Raw genomic sequence first — 12,550 nt, forward strand, 5'->3', positions numbered from 1 at the left:
GGCTGACACCATCATTGCAGCCTTGTGAGACCCTGATCAAGGTCCCAGTACTGACCGCTTGAATCATGGAAATTGCATGTAGTAGGGTTCTCCAGAGGAATAGAACCAACAGGAGATATATCTGTATCTATTTACATTTCTACTGTTTATATCTGATATATATGTCTGCAATAGGAGATCAATGTCTCTATCTATCTATCTATCTAACTAAGGAGATTTATTATAGGACTTTGTTCATGCGGTTAAGGAGGCCAAGAAATCCCACACACTGCTGTCTGTAGGCTATAGAACCAGGAAAGCTGGTGGCATAATTTGGTCTAAGATGAAGGCCCGAGAACCAAGGGATTGCTGATATAAGTCCCAGAGTGTGAAAGCCCAATACCCAGGCCAATATCCAAGGGCAGGAAAAGATGGCCCAGCTCAAGAAGAGAGAATGAGTTCACTCTTCTTTTGCATTTTTGTTCCATTTGCGCCCTCAATGGATTGGGTGGTATTTGACAATACCAATGAGGGTGGATCTCTACTGAACCAAATGGTAATCTCTCCCAGAAACGCTCTTACAGACACAATCGGGAATAACATTTACCAACTCTTTGGGCATTCTTTAAACCCAGTCAAGGTGATACATAAATTAACCATCACAAGTCTACCCCTTGTCAATTATACACATCTCCTTAATCTCCAAAGAAACACAGTAACAAGGTCATAATTCTTCTTAACATGATACTTAGCATATCCTGCATACAACCCAAAACCCACTAGCCTACATTCCCCAGAAGAGAAGGTAAAGTCCTTGAGTGATATTCTTTACTTTGATATTCCATAGCTCAAATAATATAATGTAGAATTAGCAATACCTAGCACCATGATATAAAGTCAGCATATCTATGTTACATGGTAAGAGGATAAGAGAGGAGAGAAAACAAAGATAGTTTCTTAATATATATTATATATTTTTATATGTGTTTATATACATAAACTTAAGTGTATTGAATACAAAATAAGGCAGAAATACTCATAGCAATTACAGTCCTCATTTCTGTAAGTGGCCATAGGGTCGCAGCTGGGGTTTATAACAACCTTCTTCTACTAACCATTTTTTTTTTAAAGATTTTATTTATTTATTTGACAGACAGAGATCACAAGTAGATGGAGAGGCAGGCAGAGAGAGAGAGAGATGGAAGCAGGCTCCCTGCTGAGCAGAGAGCCCGATGCGGGACTCGATCCCAGGACCCTGAGATCATGACCTGAGCCGAAGGCAGCGGCTTAACCCACTGAGCCACCCAGGCACCCTCTACTAACCATTTTTGTATTCATTTTGCCTTCAGCTGATACCTCAGTTGGTCATGGTTCTTTACCTGGTTGGGTGACTCAAACCTTCATTTCCAAAGGGTCTGTATCATGACTAGTCCTGCCTGGGTTGGGTTGTTGTAGTTTACATCAACCTTAATCACAGGACGTGGAAATACTAAGAGACGGCCTAAAGGTGTCCTGAGTTCCAGATATGCTCTTCTTTCCCTCCATCATGGAATACTTCAGTTTCCCCTTGGTAGTCACAACAATCTCCCCAGTAACTCCCTTCCTTGCCTGTTGATCTAGAGGCACAAGGAGCCCAAAGTGGCTGAGGCAGTCTTAATTTCCAGTTCAATGGAATCATTTTGTCTCCTGGTAGAAGCATCCCTTCCTTTGGAACTAAGACTTCTAGTCCAGGAAAGCATAAAGTCACAGGAATAGGAAGGAAAAATTTTGCTCATGGGTAACAGTGAGTGGTATCACTCTCGTTTCTACCCCTTGATTCCTAACCCCCTAAATCCTGGCTCTGGGAGGAATAGCACCATATATTAGTTTATTAGTTGCTGTTTTATGGCATATACAGCCTTTTGGAGGACCTTGCCCAGTCTTGCAAGGTACTGCCACCAAGCTGGGGCTGTAACTGAGTTTCCAAAGCCAGCTACTTCAGGATGGTGGGGACATGGTAAGAGTGAATTCCACAAGCATGAGCCCATTGCTTCATTTCTTGTGCTGTGAAGTGAGTTTCTTGAACTATGGCAGTGCTGTGTGGAATACCATGATGGTGGGTAAGGCATTCTTTAGTTCTACAGATGGTAGTTTTGGCAAAAACATTGCATGCATGGAAGGCAAATCCATATCCAGAGTTTCTACTCCAGTAAGAACAAAACGCTGTCCCTTCCATGATGGAAGCAGTCTAGTGTAATCAACTTGCCACCAGGTAGCTGGCTGATCACCATGGGGAATGGTATCATATTGGGAGCTCAGTGTTGTTCCCTGCTGCTGGTAGATTGGGCACTCAGCAGTGGTTATAGCCTTGATGAGTGGAAGGCCTTGTTGCTGAGCCCATGCATAACCTCCATTTCTGCCTTCATGGCCTCTTTGTTTATGAGCCAGTCAAGTGACACTAGGGGTGGCTGGGGAAAGGCTGACTGATATTCATAAAATGGGTCATCCTATCCACTTGATTATTAACATCCTCCTCTGCTAAGGTCATCCTTTGGTGAGCATTCACATAGGACACAAATATATTCATGATTTTTTTTACCCAGAGATGTTCTTTTCACATACCTCTTCCCCAAATTTCTTTGTTGCCAATTTTCCAATCATATTCCAAGTCTTTGATCATTGAATCTAATCATTGGCTCAGACACGAATCAGTGTATAATTGCACATCTTGCCACTTCTTCCAAGAAAAATGAACAAGCTGGTACACTATCTGAAGTTCTTCCCACTAGGAGGGTTTCCCTTCACCACTGTTTTTGAGGGATGTCCCATAAAGGGGCTGTTGGGCTATGACTGTCCACTTCTGGGTGGTGCTGGCATTTCATGCAGAACCATGGGTAAACCAGGCCTGAGTTTTTCTTCCTCTGTTAGTTTATCATATACAACTCCCCACAGGGCAATAGGTGCAGGATGGAGGCAACAAGGCCATGTAGTAGGAGTGGGGAGTATGGGCATTTGGGCCACTTCCTCATGTAATTTACTTGCACCTTCAGTGCCTGCCTGGGTTTTATCACATATATACCACTTTCATTTGATGCTGGAGTGTTGCTGCCAATGCCCAACTTTATGGCTTGGTGGGTCAGATAACACTCAGTTCATGATGGGCAGCTGATGGCCCGTAGTCAAGAATTCAGTCTTTTCTAGGACCCAGAAGCAGACCAAGAGCTATTTCTTGAAAGGAGAGTAGCTATCTGCAGGGGATGGCAGGACCTTACTCCAAAATCCTAAAGAACTGCAATGCACTAAATCTATAGGGACCCGTGAAAGGATCCAGGCAGCATCCCAATCTGTCATTGCCACTTCAAGTACTATTGGATCTATGGGTCATATGGTCCAAGTGGCAGAGCAGCTTGCACAGCAGCCTGGGGTGTTGGAGAACCTTCTATGGTTCTGGGCCCCAGTAAAAAACTAGCAGCATTTTTGGTCACTTGGTAGATGGGCCAGAGTAACACACCCAAATGAGGAGCATGTTGCCTCCAAAATCAAAGGAGGTTGGAGCATTGATATCCTCCTAAGGTAGGACAGTGCAGGTGTACTGCTGGTCTTGGCAGCCGAAGGCTGGCTCTGGAGGGCTTTATGGACAGGTATGGTGAAAAAGTCATTTGCCTGATCAATAGCTGCATACCAGGCACCAAGGGATGTTAATTTGCACAGTGATGAAACCACAGCTGGTACAAGAGCTGCATTTGGAGTCACCATCTGGTTGAGCTATGATAATCTGATGTTATTTCCTAAGACCCATCCATCTCCTGCAAAGGAGAGCAAACGGGTCTCTCCCAGAATGCCAAATTCTTTTCATGTGCTATTTTTCTGGGGTATGTACAGTTCTAATGGTTTCCACTTGGCCTTTCCCACTGTAATAGCCCTCACTACACAGGTTGGAGAACAAATATGGGGATTCCGGCTGTGAGGTATGTCTGCTCCAATTATGCACTCTGATACTGGGAAAGTAATCACAAGATGGGTTTGGGGGCCCGCTGACAAACCTGAGTTAAAACTACATTGATCACCTGACTCCCTTGAGCCCCTACTCAACCAGAGAGCTGCAGTGACATTTTAGTTCTCCTGGAGTCAATGCCTCTTCACAGTCAGCATCCAGTAGTCTCTGAGAGGTCTGATCATTTCGTTCTCCCCACTGTAGTTATCCTGGTAAGTGGCTGTAGCCCCTTTTGGGGAAGGCTGGGAGAAAGATTAGATGAATAAATTTTAGTAGAATACTGGGGTCCCTCCTCAAAGGGATCCATTTCCACTCTTCATTCCTGATCCGTGAACTGGCTCAAGTTTGGAAATTGGTTGAGGGGCTGTGACTCTCTATTTTATGATTTGAATTAGACTTGTGAATTGACCTAGAATTTTCTGTTTATACAGATCAAGTAAGAATTTGGTAGGCTTCCTATTGATTTTATTTCTAGGAACACCATTGTTAACCAGCTAGTGCCATTGGTCTGTGCAAGTCAGACTATTCTGCTTGCTTTGATCTGCTGTCCTTTGTGGTAACTACACCCACCTTCCCTTTGATGTTGTAAAGCCAGAAAAGCACTCCTTGAGCCTTGAAAAGGTAAGTCACCTTGAGTTCAATAGGAAATGAATCCTGCCAAAAACATGTGGGCCTGAAGGAGGACTCAGATGAGCTTCCAGCCCTGGCTGATACCAGGACTGCAGCCTTGTGAGACCCTGATCAAAGCTGTAGCTGTGTTATACTGGAGTCCTGAAGCATGGAAACTGAAATGATAAGTGTTGTTCTTTTAACCTATATTAAAAAAAAAGATTTATTTATTTTAAAAAAGAAAGAAAGAGAGAGAGAGAGAGAGAGAGAGAGAGAGAATGGGGGGAGGGATAAAGGTAGAGGGAGAGAATCTCAAGCAGACTCCCCACTGAGGGTGCAGCTCAACACAGGGCTGGATCCCATGACCCTTAGACCATGACCTGAGCAGAAATCAGGAGTCAGATTTTAACCAACTGAGCCACTCAGGCACCCCTTAACCTGATAAGTTTCTGAGAATTTGTTATACAGCTTGGAAAACAAACTATGAAATATGGATAGATGTGATGAGAAGAAAAAGCAGGAAAGATTCACATCCCAAATGCAATGATTGCAGCAACCTGCTACCCCTAAATCCCTGAGTGCTTTAAAAATACCAATCCCATGCTACTGAAATGATAAAAGTTAATATATGTGAGACTTTAAACATTTGTGTGTCAGTTTGAATGAAAAATACATATATAGAATTTTTGGGTAAAGTGTTTTTTTTTTAATAAAATAAAAAGGTAAACTATGTGTGAATCAAGAATTTTATTAAAGTCAGTCAAGCTGAGAGTCAACTATGAAAGGTGTGGACAGACCATTAGTGATACACTAGAACTGAATAATATTGTGTCACTGAGGCCTTCTTGAGGAATCTGCTAGAGAGCAAGTTTCAGACAACAAAAGGATTAAGGCACTGATATAAGGACTATCTTCAGAAAGATAGCTGGAAAATCCCCAAATACTTGGGGATTAAACCACACACTTTAAAATGACATATGGTCAAAGAAAAAGTCTTAAGAGAAAGTAAACATTTTGGACTAAGTGAAAATGAAATACAAAGTTTCAAAATTTGTGGAATTCAATGAAAGCAGTGTTTAGAAGAGAATTCATGTCCCTAAACACATATTATAGAAAAAAAAATCGAAGAATAAAATAATGTAAGCTTCCACTTTAGGAAACCAGAGAAAGAATAACAATTTCATTCTAAAGTAAGGAGTAGAAATAATTAAAATCAGAGCAGAAATAAATGAAATTGACAACAGGAAATCAATGGAGAAAATCAACAAAACAAAAAGATTTTTTTTAACTGTGTAGTTTTTTTAAAAAAAGATTTTATTTATTTATTAGAGAGAGAGAGAGAGAGTGAACATAGGCCAGGGGAAGGGCAGAGGAAAAGGAAGAGGCAGACTCCCCACTGAGCAGGGAGCCTGACACAACGCTCGATCCCAGGACCTTAAGATCGTGACCTGAGCTAAAGGCAGATGCTTAGCCAACTGAGCCACCCAGATGTCCCCCAAAATTTGTTATTTATTTTTAAAGATTTATTTATTTGAGAGAGAGAACGAGAGAGAAAGAACATGGGGGAGGGGAGATGGAGAGGTAAAGGGAGAGAGAGAATCTCAGGCAAACTCCCTGCTGAGTGCAGAGCCTGGCAATGTGCAACTCAGTCTCACAACCCTGAGATCATGACCTGATCAAGAGTCAGATGCTTAATCAAATGAACCACCCTGGCTCCCCAAAAGTTGGTTCTTTAAAAATATCAATCAGATTTGTAACACTAACTAGGCTAACCAAGGAATAAATAGAAGTCAGAAATTACTATTGTCAAAAATTAAATAGGGGCTATTAAACTATAAACATTATAGAACTAAAGAAAACTCATAAGGGAATACTAGAAACAACTTTAAGCCAAAAAATTAGATAACTTAAATGAAATGGATGAATTCTTAGAAAGATACAAACCATCAACACTGGTTCAAGAAGAAACAGATCTGAATAGATCTATAGTAAGTAAGCAAATTGAGATTGCAATTAAAAAAAAAAAAAACTTCCCACAAAGAAAATCCCAGGATCAGATGACTTCACTGATGAATTCTGAGGCATTATCCTGATACCAAAATTGAGAAAGACATTTCACACACACACACACAAAGCAGTATCTTTCATGGCTATATATTAAAGTAAACAAACAAACCTAAAAACAAAAATTAGCAAATGAAATCCATTTATAAATAAAAAGGAGTATACATAATCATCAAATGGGCTGTATCCAAAGGAATGTAAGGATGATTTAACATCTGAAAATCAATTAACATAATACATCACATTAATAGGATAAAGAACAAAATCCACATGTTCATCTCAATAGATGTAGGAAAAGAACTTGAGAAAATGCAATATCCTTTTATGATTAAAAACACTCAATTTACTCAACTCATAAAGGATATCTATGAAAAACCCACATCTAACACCACACTTCACGGTGAAATACTAATTGTCTTTCCTCTAAGTTCAGGAAAAAGACAAGGATGTCCTCAACACTTTTATTCAATATTTACTAAAAGCTATAGCTAAGACAGTTAGGCAAGAAAATGAAATAAAAGGTGTCCAGACTGGAAAGGAAAAAGCAAAACTCTTTCTTTGTAGATTACATGGTCTTATATATAGAAAATCTTAAGGAATCCATTAAAAATCACTAGAAATCATAAATAAGTTTTGCAAGTTTACAGGACACAAAATGAATACACAAAAATCCAGTATAGTGACATCAGGGAAGATGGCCAAGTAGGAAGTGCCAGGAATCCCTCTCTCCACTGGAACAGTAATCAGATTGGCAGGAAATTGTGGAAAAATTAGACACTGGTAATTCTGGAGTATGTAGAACACTTGTAGCATCCAGCAGAGAGTTTGATGAGGGTGGTAAATCTTTTTTTTTTTTAATTTCTTTTCAGCGAAACAGTATTCATTGTTTTTGCACCACACCCAGTGCTCCATGCAATCTGTGCCCTAATACCCACCACCTGGTTCCCCCAACCTCCCACCCCCCGCCCCTTCAAAACCTTCAGATTGTTTTTCAGAGTCCATAGTCTCTCATGGTTCACCTCCCCTTCCAATTTCCCTCAACTCCCTTCTCTCCATCTCCCCTTGTCCTCCACGTTATTTGTCATGCTCCACAAATAAGTGAAGCCATATGATAATTGGCTCTCTCTGCTTGACTTATTTTACTCAGCATAATCTCTTACAGTCCCATCCATGTTGCTACAAAAGTTGGGTATGCATCCTTTTTGATGGAGGCATAATACTCCATAGTGTAAATGGACCACATCTTCCTTATCCATTCGTCCGTGGAAGGGCTTCTTGGTTCTTTCCACAGTTTGGCGACTGTGGCCATTGCTGTTATAAACATTGGGGTACACATGGCCCTTCTTTTCACTACATCTGTATCTTTGGGGTAAATACCCAGTAGTGCAATGGCAGGGTCATAGGGAAGCTCTATTTTTAATTTCTTGAGGAATCTCCACACTGTTTTCCAAAGTGGCTGCACCAACTTGCATTCCCACCAACAGTGTAAGAGGGTTCCCCTTTCTCCACATCCTCTCCAACACATGTTGTTTCCTGTCTTGCTAATTTTGGCCATTATAACTGGTGTAAGGTGGTATCTCAATGTGGTTTTAATTTGAATCTCCCTTGTGGCTAGTGATGATGAACATTTGTTCATGTGTCTGATACCCATTTGTATGTCTTCATTGGAGAAGTGTCTGTTCATATCTTCTGCCCATTTTTTGATATGATTATCTGTTTTGTGTGTGTTGAGTTTGAGGACTTCTTTATAGATCTTGGATATCGACCTTTTGTCTGTACTGTCATTTGCAAATATCTTCTCCCATTCCGTGGGTTGCCTCTTTGTTTTGTTGACTGTTTCCTTTGCTGTGCAGAAGCTTTTGATCTTGATGAAGTCCCAAAAGTTCATCTTCGCTTTTGTTTCCTTTGCCTTTGGAGACATATCTTGGAAGAAGTTGCTGTGACTGATATCGAAGAGGTTACTGCCCATGTTCTCCTCTAGGATTCTGATGGATTCCTGTCTCACGTTGAGGTCTTTTATCCATTTGAGTTTATCTTTGTGTATGGTGTAAGAGAATGGTTGAGTTTCATTCTTCTACATATAGCTATCCAGTATTCTCAGCAGCATTTATTGAAGAGACTGTCTTTTTTCCACTGTATATTTTTTCCTGTTTTGTCGAAGATTATTTGACCTTAGAGTTGAGTGTCCATATCTGGGCTCTCTACTCTGTTCCACTAGTCTTACGTGTCTGTTTTTATGCCAGTACCATGCTGTCTTGGTGATCACAGCTTTTTTGTAAAGCTTGAAATCAGGTAACGTGATGCCGAGGGTGGTAAATCTTGTCAATTGTAGCTTTGGTGAGAAAGGGGATACCATTTTTTAACCTCCAGCCCTGGAACAGGCAGCTACAGGGTCAGCAGCCCATGGTCCTGGTGTGGCTTGTTGGAGCCAGAATGGGCAAGAACAACTTTGTCCTCCAAAAGTCAGGGTTGTACATTCTGATTCCTATTTTTGATCAGTGTGTGTCAGGCATGGAAGTTGGTGGTTATTTCAACTCCCATGAGCTGAAGTGCCTCCCAGCCACCAAAGAATTTAAAGACAGATGTATTTTTTTCTCTCTCTCAGGAGTCACATTTAAGGAAATCTTTGTCAGGTCACTTGATGACTGTAGAGACAACTTCAATGAACACATACAACAAAAAATACACACTTTGCAATGCCATATGGAAAAGCCACAAAGGATCATTTCAGCTACCAACAAGCAAAATCCAGCAATCCCTGATAAGTGGGAGAATTAGATTTCTAGAATTACCATAACATGATGCTCAGAATGTCCATTTCTTAACAGAAAATTATAAGACATACAAAGAGATAGAAAAATGAGTATCCATAGAAAATAGAGTTTGACAGAATCCCTGGATACGCCCATGTATTAGAGTTATTAGTCGAAGATGTTACATCAACAGTCTTTTTTTTTTTTTAAGATTGTACTTATTTATTTGACAGAGATCTCAAGTAGGCAGAGAGTCAGGCAGAGGGAGATGGGGGGAAGCAGGCTCCCTGATGAGCAAAGCCTGATGCGAGGCTCCATTCCAGGGTCCTAGGGATCATGATCTGAGTCGAAGACAGAGGCTTAACCCACTGAGTCACCCAGGTGCCCCATACATCAATGTCTTAAATGTGTTTGATGAGGTAAAGGAAATCCATGGACAAAGAACTAAAGGAAATCAGTAAGATGATGTCTGAACAAAATGAGAATATCAGTAAAGAGAGAAATTATAAAGAGCAACCAAAACCAAAAATTCTGGAGCTGCGAAGTATAATTACTGAAACGAAAAACTCATTAGTGGGATTCAGTAGTAGATTGAGTAAGTAGAAGAAAGGATCACTGAACTTGAAGATTAGACATTAATTATCCAGAAGAGCAGAAAGAAAAACAAAATGAAGAAAGTGAATAGTCTAAGGAGCTGAGGGACATCACCAAGCATACCAACATATCCATTGTAGGAATCCCAGGAGAAGAGAAAGAGAAAGGGGCAGAAAAAAATTTGAAAAAATAATGGCCCCAAACTTCCCAAGTCTGATGAAAGACACATCCAAGCTCAGCAAACTCCAAACAAGATAAACTTACAGGGATTCACACTAGATACACGATAGGCAAGTTGCTGAAACTCAAAGACAGAGGGAGAATCTTGAAAGCAGCAAGAGAGAAGTAACTCCTCATGTACAGGGGACGCTCAACAAGGTTAGGAGCAGATGTCACGTTAGAACCCATAATGGCCAGAAGGCAGTGTGATGGCATTCTTAAAGTCCTAAAATAAAACATGTCACCCAAAAATTTTATATCTAGCAAAACTTCAAGAAAGATGGAGAAATTAAGACACTTCCAGATAAAGAAATGCCGAGGGATTTCACTACCAGTGTAGCAACCCTGTAAGAAATGCTAAAATGAGTTCTTCAGGCTGAGATGAAAGGACACTAGAAAGCAACTCAAAAGCATCAGAAAATACTGAACACTAGTAAAGGTAATTTCATAGGTAAATTTAAAAGCGGATTATTATTGTACTTTAGGTTTGGTTTATGTCTTCCCTTTTCCTATATAATTTAAGATTTTTTAAATTTATGTATTGGACAGAGAGAGAGATCACAAGTAGGCAGAGAGGCAGGTAGAGAGAGGGGGAATCAGGGTCCCCAACAAGCAGAGAGCCCGATGCGGGGCTTGATTCCAGGACCCCAAGATCATGACCCGAGCCAAAGGCAGAGGCCCAACCCACTGAGCCACCCAGGCACCCCTCATGTATGATTTAAAATGAAAGTGCACAAAACAATTAGAAATCTATGATAATGGTATACAATGTATAAAGTTGTAATCTGTGACAGTAATGACATAAAGAGGGAGGGATGGAGATGTACAGAAGCAGAATATTTATATGCTAATGGAACTACATTGATATTACCCAAAGCATATTTTCTTTCTTTTTTTTTTTAAAGATTTTATTTATTTATTTGACAGAGACACAGCGAGAGAGGGAACACAAGCAGATGAGTAGCAGAGGGAGAGGGAGAAGCAGGCTCCCTGTCAAGCAGGGAGCCCAATGTGGGACTCGATCCCAGGACCCTGGGACCATGACCTGAGCTGAAGGCAGACGCTTAATGACTGAGCCACCCAGGCGCCCCTGAACAGTTTTTCAATGATACTTATAGAAAGACACCTTCCCTAAAGAAATGCATTATCTATATACAGTCCATTTGGTATATAGTAGATCTTCAGGGAACACTAGAATTACTAGTGAGGAATATATTAAATGGCTGGAGGGTTACTATGGAGCATTTTTTCTATGGCTTCACAGTAAAACTCCTGGAACCACCTCCTGTTTCTGCACCTAGGTGTACCTTTAGAGTCGATGATAATGCACAAAATCCACAAACACAGGCAAAACACATCCTGAAGTGTTTGTTTTTTTTTTTTTTTAAAGAAACCTGAAGATGCGTACTGTTGTGGGGATAACGTCAATTGATTTTTTTTTTCTTTTGGACAGGCCTCTTTGACAGATGTTATGGAAATATTCAGCTTTACTAGGTATGACAGTGATTTTTTATAGCTCATGATATGAAGAACAAACAGGTTCCAGAAAACATCTTCCAGTGACCATTCAATTTCTGTTAACTATTCTATCCTTAAATGACTAGTATTTTGCTGCTTCAGTCTTATAAGACTTTAGCTAATGAGATTGAACACATATTGACTACAACACTGTTGAGAGCTTATATGGCTAATGTGAGGCTCCAACCACTTAGAAAAAGCCAACTTCTGCCTTCTAAATCCTTGCTCCATCAATTTACATAAGTTGCAATGTGCTGGTTTCAACCTATTGTAGAAAGATGCTAAGTGCTGGTGAGGTGGATTGATGGTGAATCTACTGACATACCTGGATTCCCTCCAATACATAGTCATGAGGATAATGTGAGTTTGCCAAAACTTATGGAAACCTTTAAGGAATGGAAAGAGTAGGTAATAGAATTCCTTCCAATCCTCCAAAACTAAAGACCTTCAAATAGGAGTTTTTTTTTAAATTTTTTAAAGATTTTATTTATTTATTTGACAGAGATCACAAGTAGGCAGAGAGGCGGACAGAGAGAGAGGAGGAAGCAGGCTCCCTGCTGAGCAGAGAGCCCGATGCGGGGCTCGATCCCAGGACTCTGGGATCATGACCTGAGTTGAAGGCAGAGGCTTAACCCACTGAGCCACCCAGGTGCCCCTCAAATAGGAGTTTTAATTAAAATCAAACACTTGCACATAAATAGAAACCCCAAATAAACTTACGCTATAGACTTGATGTTTCTGTACCCCCAAAATTCATATGCTAAATACTGACCCCTAATGGGATGATAATAGGAGGTGAGGTCTTTGGGAGATGATTAGGTTATTAGGGTGAACCTCCTGA

General features: G+C 40.5%; 1 pseudogene; it reads left to right on the forward strand.

The window, feature by feature from the left end:
• Positions 1 to 12,117, forward strand: part of LOC116858413 — a 35,077-nt pseudogene extending 22,960 nt beyond the window's left edge.
• Positions 12,118 to 12,550: the final 433 nt, after the last annotated feature.

Source organism: Lontra canadensis, unplaced genomic scaffold (genome assembly GCF_010015895.1).
Source record: "Lontra canadensis isolate GAN:19392208 unplaced genomic scaffold, GSC_riverotter_1.0 scaffold136, whole genome shotgun sequence".
NCBI classification, from domain to species: Eukaryota; Metazoa; Chordata; class Mammalia; order Carnivora; family Mustelidae; genus Lontra; species Lontra canadensis.